The sequence below is a fragment of the Diceros bicornis genome, chromosome 39 (assembly GCF_020826845.1).
Source record: "Diceros bicornis minor isolate mBicDic1 chromosome 39, mDicBic1.mat.cur, whole genome shotgun sequence".
Lineage (NCBI taxonomy): Eukaryota > Metazoa > Chordata > Mammalia > Perissodactyla > Rhinocerotidae > Diceros > Diceros bicornis.
Genome location: NC_080778.1, coordinates 14,172,568 through 14,189,161, shown reverse-complemented (window position 1 = coordinate 14,189,161; position 16,594 = coordinate 14,172,568). Strand labels below are relative to the sequence as shown.

General features: G+C 41.2%; 1 protein-coding gene across 3 annotated transcripts in view; it reads left to right on the top strand.

The window, feature by feature from the left end:
- The window catches only part of TIAM2 (TIAM Rac1 associated GEF 2), a 226,953-nt gene that overhangs the window by 77,904 nt on the left and 132,455 nt on the right, over positions 1 to 16,594 (top strand). For 2 of the 3 annotated variants that reach the window (XM_058534101.1, XM_058534099.1), the window contains exon 2: positions 5,946 to 6,039. The exons of the other annotated variant lie outside the window; for it this stretch is intronic. The gene's annotated coding sequence lies outside the window, so the exon portion shown is untranslated. The remainder of the gene's footprint in view (positions 1 to 5,945; positions 6,040 to 16,594) is intronic. 3 annotated transcript variants of the gene reach the window in all.

Sequence of the window (16,594 nt, the reverse complement as noted above, 5' to 3'; positions counted from 1 at the left end):
AGCATTATTGTTATTGTATTTGGGTCTTGCTTGAAGACTGGGCATGGGGCCACTCCTGTGTGCTCCCACAGCCTCTTACCCCTCTGCACCATATCATCTCTACACTGTGTGACTGGTGGCTTACTTGTTTCCTGGTCACCATCATATTCCCAACTCTTAGCATAGTGCCTTGAACACAATAGATGTCCAACAGATACTTCTTGAATTGAGTTGAATTAACTTAATAAATGCCCTGCACACTAGGCACTCAAGCTATAATGTGCCAACTTTTGCATCCTTGAATTTTGTCTCTGGATACACTAAGTTGTGGGAATCCTGGGGAAGATTAATTCTCAACAGAAGCCAGCCTAGGGAACACAGGGGCCCAGATGGATACGCCCTGTCCTGCTTCCAGCTGTTCAGTGAATCTTTTTTTTTGGTTTTTCACATGAGCTGTTTTATAAACATCAAGGGCCCTGCTATAACTGGGCTCAGAGTCAGCAGTAAATACTGAGCTCCGTGTGTATAGACTCTGCCACTTGTGGAAGATAGACTGAAACTTCCTATTTTCATTGTAATCAGTCATCCTTTGTCATGATTCTCGGACATTCTATAGTCTACTGGGCGACTGTACAGTCTTCTTTTGTTAAGGGCAGCATCTGATTCCATTAGCTCTTTGGGCAGGCACAGTGTGTTAGTGTCACCGAGAGGCTGATGACAATTGTTATTTAATGAAGGCCTATAGCACATCGTGATGGGTCTTACCTAATGCCGTAGAGTGAGAGTTACAGAGCGCTTCGTTCATTATGCTCTGAAATCTCTATGGCCCTGAGAGACTGAGATAAAAAATAATCCACCTGTGAACGGAGATTCGGGAGGGGCTCAGTCAGGTGGTACAGACCTGGGTCACATGAGGGCTTAATGGAGACCAGAGTCGCATTTCTTACTCCTGGTCTCTTTCTGGCTCCTGGAAAACCTGCTCCTTACTGTATTGTTTTACTACAAACATTGAGTTGAGTCTCTGAATCGATAAGCTGCCTAGTTGATAGCAAGTCTAGAGTAAACCCAGAGACTTGAAAACATTTTTTTATTCAGAGAGATGGAGGTTACAAAGGAGATTTAAGGGCCGGCCCCGTGGCTTAGCGGTTAAGTGCGCGCGCTCCGCTGCTGGCGGCCCGGGTTGGGATCCCGGGTGCGCACCCATGCACCGCTTCTCCGGCCATGCTGAGGCCGCGTCCCACATACAGCAACTAGAAGGATGTGCAGCTATGACATACAACTATCTACTGGGGCTTTGGGGGAGAAAATAAATAAATAAAAGTTCAAAGGAGATTTAATTCGAAGAAGGCGAGAATTAGAGATAGAAATTTCTCAGTGAGAAAAGCATTCTTGTAACCTAGTTGGGGTAGGGGGGCATATTGTAAGGGCATGGGTTAAGTGGTAACTTTATCTTTCTCTTCCTCAGCAATTTCTCCTTGACCTGTGTTGGGAGTTGTGTCGAGTTCTGCAGGCTGTCACTCTCTCTCGCCCAGCAGTGAAAGTTTTATAAACACCGGGCACTGTGAACGTAGTGCAGGGCTTGACAATAGGCTTCTAGATTGATTAATGTGGTAGCCTTTCTTTAGATGTGGCCTTCCATTTTTTTTTTAACTGTGATGTAGAGAAAGGTCCATACATTCAGCTTTTAGGGAAGGCGCGGGGGCAGAATCTTCAGCATTGTAAAAACCGAATGGCTTTTCATCCCAAACTCAAGGGAGAAAAAGGTAAGATATATTCATGTTAAGTTAAAATGATGTCGTGGTGGCAAGCAAGCTCCGAGGCTCCAGGCCTGGCTGGTTTTCGTGCTGAAGAGACCGTGAGTGAAATCTGTTGATTGATCACTCTGTCCACACATGGTACCTACATGCTGTTAGAGATACAAGCACACTCTTGGTCTAACTGAAAACACAGAGATGCTGGAGGTTTATTATAGATGTAGTTTCCCCAGCACTGCCTTGAACCTCATAGACTTCAATACACGCCAGGCCCTGTTGGATCTTCCTGTAGTCACGGGGTATTGCAGTTGCTGTCGCCTTGTTAACCTGCCTTAAATCGTGGCATTTGTTGACAGCTAAACCTCGTCTACACTGTTGAGAGAATATCCACCTGCTGAAGATGGGTTGTAGTCCTTCCAACTAGATGACAGTTAGTTGTTCGTGTGGCCCTGGCATACACATGGGAAGTGGAAAAGGTCGTGAAGAGGACACTGGGATCCAAGGAAGAGCCTTCTGGCAACCACTGATTTGTCACTGGGACAAGACCACTGTCATCTGTTCTGGAACAGAGCTGATGCTGTTGTTTGGCGATTTGAGTTCCAGGCCTGGTTTTTGCCCACTGTCTATGCGGCAGGTCTATTTATCCTTTTTGGGCCTCACTTTCTGCGTCTGCAAAATGAACAGGGTTGAAAGCAATGTACACTAAACTTAAACATTCTATAATCCTGCCCAAAATTATTTCAATCCAAAAGGATTAGTAGTTATATTAATTAGGATTCTCCAGAGAGACAGAACCAACAGGAGCCTGCCCATGTATGTATGTATGTATCTGTCTATCTATGAGTAGTTTTTTTGTGTGTGTGTGAGGAGATCAGCCCTATGCTAACATCTGCCAATCCTCCTCTTTTTTTTTGGTTTTTTTTTTTTTTTTTGCTGAGGAAGACTGGCCCTGGGCCAACATCTGTGCCCATCTTCCTCCACTTTATATGGGACACTGCCACAGCATGGGTTGCCAAGCAGTGCGTCAGTGTGTGCCTGGAATCCGAACCAGCGAACCCCAGGCCGCCACAGCGGAGCACGCGCACTTAACTGCTTGCACCACCGGGCCGGCCCTATCTATGAGTAATTTTAAGGAATTATTTCACATTATTGTGGGGGCTAGTAAATCTGAAATGTATAAGGCAGGCCAGTGGACTAGAAATTCAGACAAAGGTTGATGTTGCAGTCTTGAGTCTCAGTTCCGCATGGCAAGAGGCTGGAAAGTCAGGCAGGGTTTCTTTGTTGTAGTCTGGAGGCAGAATTCCTTCTTCAAACCTGAGAAAAAAATATCCTCATTGAGAAACCTCCGTCTTTTGCTTTTAAGGCCTTTAACTGATTGGATGAGGCCCACACTTTACGGAGGGTAATCTGCTTTACTCAAAGTCTACTGATTTAAATGTTAATTACATTTAAAAAATACCTTCACAGCAATATCTAGACTGATGTTTGACCAAACAACTGTGTACCACAGCCTAGCCAAGTTGACACATAACATTAACTATGACAGCAGTTACGCTGTAACTTCCCCGTTGTTTGTACTGTAAGTCATAGTCATGTGACGGGAAAGCAGGCTAATCTAAAATTAAATCACGTTGTATTAACAATTCGATGCATCAGTTCTTCCTTTGGTTCATCCTCATACATTTATTAAGCACCCATCTGTAAGGCACTGTGCTAGACATCAGGAAAACAAAGCTGCATAAGATGAGCCCTCTACTTTCAAAGCAATGAAAATCTAGTAAAGGAGACAAATAAGTGAAAAAGAAATCATTGCAATGCAATTGCCTCTATTGGATAGAATGGTGAGGTGAAGGAGAGAGGGATAACACTTTACGTCTTGGGGGGAGGAAGGTAGGAGGTCAGGGAAGGCTTCACAGAAGAGGAGGCACTTAAGCTGGGTCTTGAGGGACAGTTAGGAGTTCTCCAGGGAGGCATTCCCAGAAGGGAACAGTACATGCAAAGGCATGGAGAATAAAAAATTACCACGCTCGTAAAATGGCAAAGCATTCAGAATGAATATCTGGAAAGCTTCTGTCACATAAAAAGGTGCTTGAGACTCAACCTCTGTTATTATCATTGGAGAAATTAAAATGTGGCCGATCTTACATTTTATAGTTTCTTGGTTAGTAAATAACCATCTATCAGGCCATCAGTAAAATATGACAGTTCTTGGCTTTGAGTCCACTGAAGCTTGTTCAGTTTTCCATTCTTACCATTTAAAAATATTTTCTTATCCATACTGGGGTAGTTACAAAGTAAATTAAAAATTTATGTCTGTATGGGATTTATCTTATGTGTCAGGCATTCTTGACCAAATATATTAGGTTTCTAAAAATTTTCCTTGAACCAATTATGTCACCTTGGGCAAGTCTACCCCTTTTAGCTTTAAATTCTCACTTGCAGAGAGAGGGAGTTGGTCTGGTTTTTAAAGGTCCACCCATAGGGTATTCTATGATCAAATAAATGAAAATGATCTCTGCTGTGTCTAGCTATATTGGTATGTTTCTATAGCATGAATCGTTGCTCTAATCACACCTTTCCCAAAGTGACTGTTTGCAGTAAAAGTACTTTATTGCCACTTTGATTGAACATTTCACATGTTTCAACCACTTTATTAGGTATTTTGTGTGCACTATCTCATTAAATACTTAGAACAACCCTGCAAAGTAGATAATATCATTTCCATTTTGTAGTTGAAGAAACAGAGGCTCAGACAATTGAAATAACCAGGCTGATCCCACTCAAGTGGCACTGGGGAGGCTGGGGGTGGAACCTTGATCTTTTGACTCCAAAGTCTGGATTCTTTATCAAGGGCTGTGACCCACAGTACATAATTATTAGCATAACACAGTATCTTGTGTGCATAGCAGAGGTGAGATAATGTCTTATAAAAGGACAAGTCTCACTCTCTGAAAGCAATCTATTTAACATTTTAAATAAAGAAAGAGAAGGGAGGTACTTTCTGGTATGTTGACTAATGGGGCCATGAATTTTAATATATCACTGGGCAGCGTATCATAGGAAGAAGGTACTATTCTTCATACTATGAGAGGACTCAGAAACCACCTGCTTAATATGTAACTAAACTCTGATCCTTTCACTCAACCCACTTGCATTTGGATTCTGCCCTACAATCCATGATAACGATCCTTGGCACACTGGTTCTTATTAGGGTCTTGGCTGGTCCCTCTGCCTGGGGGATCGTTTCCCTAACTTCAAAAGAGCATTCAGATCTCAGTCTAGTTGCCATCGCAGAGAGCCATTTCCTGATCTGCCAATTTAAATGAGCTACTTGTCAGTCACCATCTCATCATCATATTTTACATCTCTGCCTTGCACGTATCACTCTAGGATATTTTTCTTATTTGTTTATTTACCTATTTGTTTTGACTGCTTCCTCTCATTTGGATGAAGCTCAGTGAGAGCAGAGACTCTCTCTGTTCACTGCTCTATCCCCACATTTGGAGTAGTGGCTTGATCACAGTAGGCTTGCTTTTTGTCTGTCTGTCTAACCATCCATCTGTCCATCTACCCATCCATCCATCCGTCCATCCGTCCATCATCTCCGCCTCCTCTTCTTCCTCCCCCCGTCTCCTTTATCCCTCCCTCCCCTCCCATCCTTCCTTCTTTCCCTGCATAGATCTATCTATAAATTGACTTGGCCATATGAAGTTATAGGATGAGGCAGTAGACGTGCTTCTTCAGTTAGAATGTGGGAAGACCCTCATATTTCCCTTATAGTTCGTCACTTAACCCATGATTTTTCTTTTTCTTTTAGATTCTCCCTTTTTGTCATTTTTATTTTTTTTTTGGTGAGGAAGATTAGCCCTGAGCTAACATCTGTTGCCAATCCTCCTCTTTTTGTTGAGGAAGATTGGCCCTGGGCTAACATCCATGCCCATCTTCCTCTACTTTATATGTGGGACAACTGCCACAGCATGGCTTTATAAACAGTGCGTAGGTCCACGCCCAGGATCCAAACCTGCGAACCCCGGTCCGCCAAAGTGGAGCGTGTGAACTTAACTACTACAGCACCCGGCCGGCCTCAAAGAGTCTCCCTTTTTGTATCAAGCTTAAGATGTAGCAGAATGCTGAGAAATTGAGCTTTAATTACAAAATTCTAATTTTGGAAAATTATTTCTCACCACCTCTGTGTTTTGCTTCTCTTGCCAGGGCTTTGTGGTTGAATTACAAAGCCACCTCTTCAGCCAGCTCATTCTGGATGAATGAATGATTACCCTAAGTGCCATCCACACTTCCTCTAGGGGTAAGTTCAAGGCACTTGTACATCTCAAAGTATTATTATATGTCAGTCTGTATTTCTTATGTGTCTGTTGCCCATGTAGCTCTGTTAACTGCTCTTTGTATGTGGACCTGAGTGGGAAAAGCCAAAGTGGATTCCTCAGGTGTGGTAATTGAGGTTCCTGCAGGCGGCGGGGTGCCAAGTCTGAGTGGCTTATTACAAATGCTCTTTAATCTGATATGCTGGAAAATTGTATGCCCATCCTCTCTGGGAATTTAGGTGAAAAAGTTGCAGCCCGGGAGGCGTTCATTTCCATCTCTTTCCATGTCAAATACCATTAGAGAACACACTTAAACTCCAAACCAGCTAGGACTTCCTGCTGAAGAGCAGATCTAGAGTATGTAATTTCTGGTTGTAAGCTCAGGTAAGCTCAAGAGACTTGGACACTAAGAAACCACTGAGGAAAGGGGAGGTTCCAACTATGATGTCAAGGCTGTTTCCTTCTGCCTGGGGCGTTTTACTAGTCTATGTATTGGTGTTGCAGGTTAAGTACCACAGCGGGAGAGCTCACTAGTTCCCAAAGCTGTGTTTGGAATGGTTGCAAGGAATTCCCTGGAAACGTTTGCTGTGCTTGCAGTTCATGCTTGCTTTGCTGCAACACACAGACCCAAACACACGCTTTCCAGGCAGCAGTCTTTCCTGGGCTGCTTCGCGCCCTTTGGATCTCTACTCAAGACTCTGCCTCCGCGAGACCATCTCCGACCTCCCACTCTAAAGTAGCCACCCAGCCGCCTGCTACCCTGTCACTTATTTTAATTCTCTGCAAAGTGCTTGTCTCTACCTGACGCTTTTCTCCTTTGTGTATTTATTTATCGACTTGTTGACCAGCTCCACCATCACTGGAGCAGAGAGTCCACAAGGACAGGACACTTGTCTGTCTTGTTCCTCACGTAGCTCCACAGCCCAGAACAACAGATGATTTTTTTTTGACTGACTATATAATGCGTTCAACAGTGTCATATGGTGAGAAATTTGTTCTCACTGGAGGAGTTGTTGAAGATTCAATTTGTCTGTTTAAAAGTTTTTAAAAATGTGAATTGTTCCCTCACAGAATTATCAAGTTTGTCATTATATTCCATGTGAACAGGAAGTTTTCTAGCATTTCTGGGTTTATTTGCAAATATAGTACATATTTTCTTTTTTTTTTTTAATAATTTTATTTATTTATTTATTTTCCCCCCAAAGCCCCAGTAGATAGTTGCATATCATAGTTGCACATCCTTCTAGTTGCTGTATGTGGGACACGGCCTCAGCATGGCCGGAGAAGCGGTGCATTGGTGCGCGCCCGGGATCCGAACCTGGGCCGCCAGCAGCGGAGCGCGTGCACTTAACCGCTAAGCCACGGGGCCGGCCCGCAAATATAGTACATATTAAAGTTAGAAATTTTGGTAACCTTTATGTTGATTGCCCTTTATCTCATCCACATTAGAATATTCAAAAGGAATATCTCATTAGCCTCAGAGAGGTGTTTCATTTATGCTTTAATGAAGTTCAAAAACCGTGCAATACACCTAATTGAAAAGCCTAAAGTCTAGATCTTTTTGGAGTCAGAATGCCTGAGTCCTTGACTCCTGTCTCCAGCATTTCCTGGCTCAGTGACCTTGGGCAGGTTATTTAACCTCTTGGTGCCTCAGTTTCTTCTTCTGTAAAATGGGGGTAATAAAAGCATTTTCCTCATAGAGTGATTATGATTAGGTTTGTTAATATACGTGTTGTATACATTTCTGCTATTTTATTTAGTATGTACTCAGATTTTTATATATTAAATACATCAACGAGGTTTAAAAATCATGTGTTTGGATACTGTTCACAAAGTGGTGACGCAACTTGGAGAATTTGTTTTCGCTTGACGAGGATGAAAACAGCGGTCTACTCCTGAGATCACCAGAAAGAATAGACGTGCTTATACTATTTATAATTTTAGTGAGTTATAATGATGATGAAACGTTGTAAACATGCCCTTTTCCATATGTAGAGCAAGACTGTTGTCTCTTTGCTAAGAGGCTTGGTTTGGGTTTTTTGGTTGTATTAGTTTTATGGTCTTCAGCAAGTTACTTGAGTTTCCTTAGCCTCAGTTTCTTCGTGTGCAAAGTAGTGAATAATATACAAAGGAAAGGGGATTGCTGTGAGAATTAAATATCAAGATATATATAGCACCCCTGGCACAGTGCTTCACACTTAGATTTAAAAGGTATTGATATCTAGAGGAAAGTGATCATGGTTAGGAGTGTTTGGAAGTAGTGTCCTGGATCCTGTTCATAATGATGAAGGGGACCAAATACTTGGCCTGGAAAGTAGTAAGCTTAGTAGGGAGTGTAATACTTTCCCTGACATATTTCAGAGTATGTCACGTGTAAGGGAGCAGGACGATGGGCCTGATCAGAAGCCTCACCAGCTCCTGCTGGAAGCACTAGGACCAATGAGTAGCAGTAGAAGGGAGCCACTTTGGGTTTCACGTAAGGAAGGACTTTCTTAGGAGCTGTGGGAAATGTGAGGGGTGGCCCTCCGTGGTAGTGAACTTCCCAGGGTGGATGTGGTGTCGGGAGGCTGGTTGGCTGCAGGTCAAGAATTGGGGAGAAAGGATTCCTCCGCTCACCAGGAGGGTAGATGCCATGGCTGTATGGTCCTTTGCAACGCCTCTTCTGTGTAAATCGCCCCCTCCCCATGTCATGCCTGCCCTTCTGGTTGTCTTGGCCAAGTTGGTTGTGTAGAGACGTATGTCCCTAGAGACCCAGGATTTAGCCTTCTGAAGTCAGGGAGTTGGGACTGCTGATTGTTGTCTTGTAAAATATTTTTCAGGATTTAAAATGTTCCCGTTTGTGTTTTATCATTTGCATCAGAGATTGCAAACTGGTGGGCTTAGTGACTGGTTCTGGGCTGTGGATAAGCTTCATTGGGCCGGCAAAATATGTCCCTGACAAGTGTTTTAAGGATATTTCAATTAGTGGCCTACCTTTAAAAGCTGAGAATTTTACATAAAAGCAGAATTTTCAGTGTTTCTAAAAATGTGGTTCATCTGGCAACATAGCGTTCTGCATTCCCGGGTGGCAGTGGCTAGCGGGAGCTGGGTGGCCGGTGGCCCTTCTTGATGGGTTATGGATGGACCAGTTTGCCGCAGTCCCGGCCACTTCATGCAGCCTCCCCAACACTGAGGGGCAGTTGCCATTTTTCATTTACTTAAGTTGTTTTTCTTATAGTAGAATTAGGAGAAAATTGAAAAAGTTTTATCTACTTCTTTATTAGTAGTGGAAAAACTAAAATTTCTGTAGAGTTGCGTATTTCAAGGAAAATGGAACAGAGCTTTTTGGTGTGTGCTGAAGAATACTTGTGCAAGTATAATTTGCGAACAAAAGGTTTCTGTTTCTTAAGGACACAGCGCTCCAGCCTGCTTCATTCATGTATTTTAAACAGCCCTGAAGGTATGTGAGTGTGATCCCTGATCTGGACAGTAAAATTTTCCCTGTGTTCAGACAACTCTTTTGCTTTTATTTAAGGCCATTTTCTCTCTTTCAGCAGCAATCTCTCTCGCCTTCCTTAAGATCATTTGTTGAGTCTACTGGCTTGGAGAAATGGGAACAGTGTATAATTTGCACTCGCATGTAGACTCTGGAATTAGGTTCCATTCTGCCTTCCCCAACAGACCCCCAACACTCCTTAAACTTTCTGGCACCAAACAGATGAGGGCCTATAGCCTTGTTTTCTCTGACCGGGGTTGCCAAGAGAGCTGTGCTCTTAGCTCACTAAGGCACAGACTGAAATCTTAGGACTGTCTTCTGTGTGCATTTGATTTTTAGGAAAAAACATAATCTGATTGTGTTTGTTTATTCTGTTTTACAAGGGCGGTTCTGGCTTCATTGTGAAGATAAACTAGAAGGGAGGGGGAGATCAGGGAAGCCCCCCAAAATTGACTTCTGTTGTTTGTAGGGTGATTGGGTGGAAGAGAAGAGTAAGATGTGTGTTGATAATGATGGAAAGACTAAACTTCCGTAGTGGAATTGTTAGGATGACTGATTTAAAGTCCCTGGAAGGAGTCCTCATCTATCAATTGGTTATTTAATGATGGAATGTGCTCCCTAATAGAGCTGTGAACTTCCCATCACTCAGGGTATTTAGATAGAAGAGAGGGGCCCATCTGTCAGGATACTGAAGGAGGTTCTCAAATTAGAAGGAAGATTGGACCAGATAGATGACCTCTGTGGTCCCTTCGAAAACTCAGATTCAGTTAGTCTCTGAATTAAACTGATTAGGAACCTTTTAGCTTAAATAGTTTCACGTCAGTCCATAAAAAGAAAATATTGTAAGTGGAATCAGAGGCTGAATATAACACTTTTAAATTACATTTAGTTCTGGGCAGATTACTTGTCCTTTCTTAAATGTTCCAATATAACCCTTCAAAAATGTTGTAAACAGATGTGTCTAGTGGCTAGTAAAAGCCAGGATTTTATAAGCATATTTCCTAAATGATTTTTTTCTACTGAAAATTTTCATTTGACCTTAGCTGAATCTCATTTTGTACTTTTATTTTTGGTAGCATGATTTTTTTTTTGGGTGAAGACTGGCCTTAAGCTAACATCTGTGCCAGTCCTCCTCTATTTTGTATCTGGGACACCACCACAGCATGGCTTAACGAGTGGTGTATAGGTCCGCACCCGGGATCTGAACCTGAAAACCCTGGGCTGCCAAAATAGAGCACACAAACTTAACCACTATGCCACCAGGCCAGCCCCAGATGATGATTTTTTTTTTTTTTTTGGTGAGGAAGATTGGCCCCAAGCTAACATCTGTTGCCAATCTTCCTCTTCTTTTGCTTGAGGAAGATTAGCCCTGAGCTAACATCTGTGCCAGTCTTCCTCTATTTTGTATGTGGGACACTGCCACAGCATGGCTGATGAGTGGTGTAGGTCTGCACCCAGGATCCAAACCCAGGAACCCGGGCCACTGAAGTGGAGCACACCAAACTTAACCACTACGCCACGGGGCCAGCCCCTGGTAGCATGATTTTTAATACAGATTTTATCCTTTATATAAATATATTGCCTGTTACTTATTATAAAGCATTCTATTTAATTATAAAATTTAGGATTTTATACATTATCAGTAATTGTCAATTGTCAAAGTGTATTTAATTTGAATATAATGACCTACAGAAAAAAGTCCCTTTAAAGGAAAACTTTTATTGAGAATTTGTTGTTTTTTTTTTTTTCCTGAGGAAGACCAGCCCTGAGCTAACATCTATTGCCAATCCTCCTTTTTTTTTTCCCTTTTTCTCCCCAAAGCCCCAGTAGATAGTTGTGTGTTGTAGTTGCACATCCTGCTGGTTGCTGTATGTGGGACGCTACCTCAACATGGCCGGACAAGCGGTGTGTCAGTGTGCGCTGGGGATCCAAACCCGGGCCACCAGTAGCGGAGTGTGTGCACTCATTTGCTAAGCCATGGGGCCGGCCCCCAAGAATTTGTTTTAAATCTTAATTTTTATGTCACTTAATATTTGCTCATTCTTGAAAAAGTAATTAATTGGTCATTTGGTTAAATTATCGGGGCTTGCTTGTTATGTAATATAAAGTACCACTTGGACTTTATAAATATTTATGCCATAAAATGTCTCATTTTCATGATAATTGACTCAATTTTTTTCTTGCACATTTGACACTTTTGAAATGCTTAGAAAAAGCTTGTATTATGAAATTCAGATTTGCTGTGGCTTTAAAGTACTATGCTAGTATTGCATTTTGAATTATCTTAAATTTGGCAATTGATTTTAAAGGTACATGGGTGTTTTCTGTTCAGGCATCTTCTTGAGGCTGAAGCAGCTTGGAATGTGAAACACTGCAGGAAAACAGCTGGGGAATTTTAAGCAGAAACTCTGAAAGTTTTGTTCAATCGGCACTGATAACACATGGAGTGGCTTATTTTAAATAAAGGAATTTTAAAGGCTTCTGACACGAAGATGTGCACTGCAACAGACATGATTCTTCCTTTCACGTTCTCCACCACTGCCATCACTGCTATCTCCCATTCATTCATTCATTCATTCACTCACTCAATGGATATTTATGGGGTATTCACCATGTGCCAGGCACTTTTTAAAGTACTAGACTTAACAGTAAACACTTTTAACAAGATCCCTGCTTTATGGAGTTTGCATTTGTGGGCAGGCCTCGTGTTGAACAATCTGCGTGTATTATTTTATTTAATCCTTACAACAACCCTGTGAGGTAATATCGTCCCCATATTACAGATTACGAAACTGAGAAGTTAAATGACGTGTCCAATGTCACACAGCAGGGTCTCAGGCCAGAGCTGAGGGACTCTAATGCCTGGGCAGTGAGCTGTTTTGCTGGCCCACTGGGAACAATGACTGGGTCACAAATGAATTGCACGTGTCAATTGTACATTTGTGTGGGTTCTTAGCATCACACGTGGGAGATAAAACCTTCAAACCACGGCAGATTTAGATGTGAAGGGCAGCCATGCACGCTCTCACTGTATTCTCTGGCTAATTTGCAGGCGTTTGATTTCAGGAACAGACTTGCTAGATTTGTGCCTTTTGATAAAATGGGGAGAAAAGTCACCTCTCCCGGTAATATTTCTGTGGACTTTAGGATTTTCACATGAATATTTCGCATGCTTCATTTTCCTCTCGTATTGCCTTCATCTAGGACATTTTTGCAATGACATAACTCAAGTTCCATATTTTTTAGCACACATTATTTTGAAATATTGCTTTTCCTTCAGAAACAGCAGACCAAAGCTCTTTTTAGCACATGAGCTCACTTGTGTAATTTCATCAAAGGTGGATGTTTATCTTTGTGAGAGATTATTTAATCTTTTGGAATCTTGTTTGGATAAAGTAGTTTATATTTTTAACCTTTATTTATTATTATTACTGTTTTATATTTATTTTTTTACCAGATGAAGCCCTTCGAATTGACTATAGATTATCAATAAAGAATGAAGTTTGGTGGGATATTCTTTCTGTAATATCGTGTATTTGACCTCAAAAGTGAAGATTATGAAAGGAGTTGGGTTTCTTAAATTTTAAGCACAGAGGTTATTTCTGACAGCTCGTATTCCTTTAAAAATTGTATTTTTAATGTCGGTTTTCCTTATAACTGTTTATAGATTAGTACATCCTTATTTATATTTTTATTTGAGATAGGCATTATTATTATCAACTCCATTTTATGATAAAGGTAATGGGATTCAGAAGGCTTCTGAGTTACTAAGAGATGAATTGCTAACCCAAGTCTATTGGTTTTGAGGCCTAAGATATCTCCAGTACTCCATGTGGCCTATTTTCTATTAATTATGGTTTGTCAAGTGATAGCGGAGTGTAAGATATTCACGTCCTTGATTACAATGAGGTTAGCAACAATTTTTGCTTAGTCTTGACTAGGCATATAGTAAAACATGGTGTTTTTTAATTTCAGCTTCATTGAGGTATAATTGACATATAAAATTGTAAGGTTAATTAAAGTGTGCATCGTGGAGATTTGATATATGTATTCATTGTGAAAGGATTCTCACCGTCTAGTTAATTAGCACAGCCATCAGCTCACATATTTACGTTTTTTTTTTTTTGGTGAGAACTTTTAAGTTCTACTCTCAGCAAATTTCAATTATACAATATAGTGTTATCAACTATAGTCACTATGTTTCACATTAGACCCTTAGAACTTGTTCATTTTATTGTTGAAAGTTTGCACCCTTTTACCAACCTCTCCCTATTGTTCCTACCCCCTAGCCCCTGGCAACCACTTTTCTACTCTCTATTTCTATGAATTTGACTTTGTGTGTGTGTGTGTGTATGTGTGTGTACATGTGTACGTATGTCATTTCCCCCAACCTTTTATTTAAAAAATTTGAAAAAAATATAGAAAAGTGAAAAGAATTGTACAGTGAACAATAACCCCACCACTTGAATTCTCTAAATTGTTAACATTTTGCTATATTTGCTTTTACATGTGTCATTTTGCATTATGTGTTTCAGGATAGAATACTTCTTAAGTAGTAATTTACATAATTCTCAGAGATCTTTGCCAAGGAATTCAATTTTAGATGCCTGTTAACACATATGTCCTGTTATATTATTATCTCAGGATGAAGCGTTAGAAAGCTAAAGTCTAGTTTTATGATTTGGAAATATGCTGGTTTTTGTAATTTTAGGATGGAGTACTACACTGAGAGTATTTTACTGAGTTAGGCAAAGTCTAAAGAACTTGAAAAATCTTACATAGTTTGAAACCCCAAGCGACATTATAAATTCATAGAACTGAAGGTATTTGGGTGACCTCAGTGATAAAAAGTGGAGCCAGACAATGCAAACCCATTGGAAGTTCTGAGGAATGTTGGAGATAATTCAATCTTGGAGGCATTTCTGACGTAGAGAGATCTACATATAAAATATGTCAAAAGATTGGAATTGTCTTAAGAAAATCTAGAAGCAGGAATAGAACAGGGGCATGCAAATCTTTCCATGCAGTTAATTGTTCTTTTCATACTTTTTTCACTCCCAGAAGCATCTCTCTCTAAATTTACTTCTTCCTTCTGGCATAATTCGCCACCCCCCTCCCCTTCATATCAAGGATTAGTCCTTCGGTCTCAAGGGTATAGGGAAGAAATATGCTTCTTTTATGCTGGCTGATATTTTATTTTACGTTTTTCTTTAGTAACAGAAATGATGCTGCTGGATCTAGAGGAAAAGGAGCTCAATGGCTTAACAGCACTCTTTCTCCTTCCGTATTTACTCAGGGTATTTTTTAATACACACACGTCACATTAACATTTTGGGAATTCCCATGTTTTCTGTTATGTGACTTGGCTTCCGTGGCAACCTTCTGACTTCAGTCCTGGGGGTTGTGGTCACTTGGTGGCATGTCCTGGCTCTGCTGTCTGCTGCTGACCAGCTGTGAAACCTTGAGCAAGTCCCTTAAGGCCTCAGTTTTTTATCTGCCAAGTGGGGGAATTGGGATAGGCAATTTTTCAGGTCTACTCTACCAGCACTAAAAATTTCTAGGTTCTGTGTTCACTAATTTAAATTTTTGTGGAGTTTAGACTAGTTTTTATAACTACTGGACTGATGATCTTATGTAATGACTCTTATTATTTGCCAATTAAAATTAGAAACTGTCCCTTTAAGCATGTATTAGCTACATGGAAACTATATGGAAAGTTTGTTATTTGTGTGTGTGCGTGTGTACTGTATGTGTAGTTGCATGTAACAATTCATTTTTCATGCAAGATAAGGAATTAAAAGCTTATATGTCTAAAGTAGAATCTGGTCTTTAATATTAAGAATCCTGTCTGGGGGCCGGCCCCGTGGCATAGTGGTTGAGTTCGGCACACTCTGCTTCAGCAACCCAGGTTTGCGGGTTCGGATCCCGGGCGCGGCCCTACACCACTCGTCAGCCATACTGTAGCAGCGACTCACATACAAAATAGAAGAAATTGGCACAGATGTTAGCTCAGGGCTAATCTTCCTCCCCCCCCAAAAATAAAGAGAATTATGTCTGTTGCATATATAGATCCATTCACACTTTTTAAAAAATGAAAATATTACCTTAAAAAGCTGTTGTCACGTTTGATCAAGACAGCTTGAAAACTTCTGCTTAAACTGTTTTCTTCTCTAGAATGTAATTTCAGAAATTTAAACGTTACACAGATGTAATCCTGTTCTCACATTCAGCGCCCCCCCTCCAAAAACTAATATAAAGTGATCTAAAAGTGTTGCTTTATCTTTTGGGTATACTTTAAATTGAAGTCTTTCATCAAAAGATACAGCAAGACTTAAAAACACTTGAACTTCTTGTCTATCGCTTTTTGTAAGGGCAATTGAATGCACATTTTTTGAAAAAAGAGTGACCTGTTGGGATAACAAGGACTTCCAATGTAGGGCACGGTAGCTCAGCAACCTTAAAAGTGAAATAACTCTGGCAAGGAACATAGAGTAAGTGTACACCCGGTATTTTGCAAATCACAAAATTATTTTGAAGGGCTGCTCCGGAGGCAGAGTTTTTATGACCGTAACATTCCAGCTGCGGTTTTGGAGACAGAGTGTTTACTACGCACTAAACACAAGGATGGTAGGTGTGTATTCCTGCCGCTAACAGGCTTAAAAAAGCATCTGAGGCGCCCTTCAAGTGAGTAAGCTTTATTCAGCAAACTTTGGAGCCGCGTTCCTATGGAACTTTGGTGGTAATTCTGGAATGCAGGCCCAACAGCAGCGCAGTCATGGGCGAGCCCAGCGGCTCCGAGGCATGATGGCAGGCTGTCCTGGTTAATCGCTTCAGGCAGCCCATGGAAAACCACTTTCTGGTTAAGTCTGCATCATACTCTTCCACCAATGGAAAAAATTGAACATGATGAGGGTGTGTAGCTAGCAGACAAAAATATATCCAGTATTGCACAGGGTCTGTTTTTAGCTCTCAACGGCTGAGCACTTGAAGTGTTAGACGCTGCTTCCTGCCTTAGCATGGGCAGAAAGAGGAGCGAGTCCGTGGATGCGTGTATAGACCCTGAC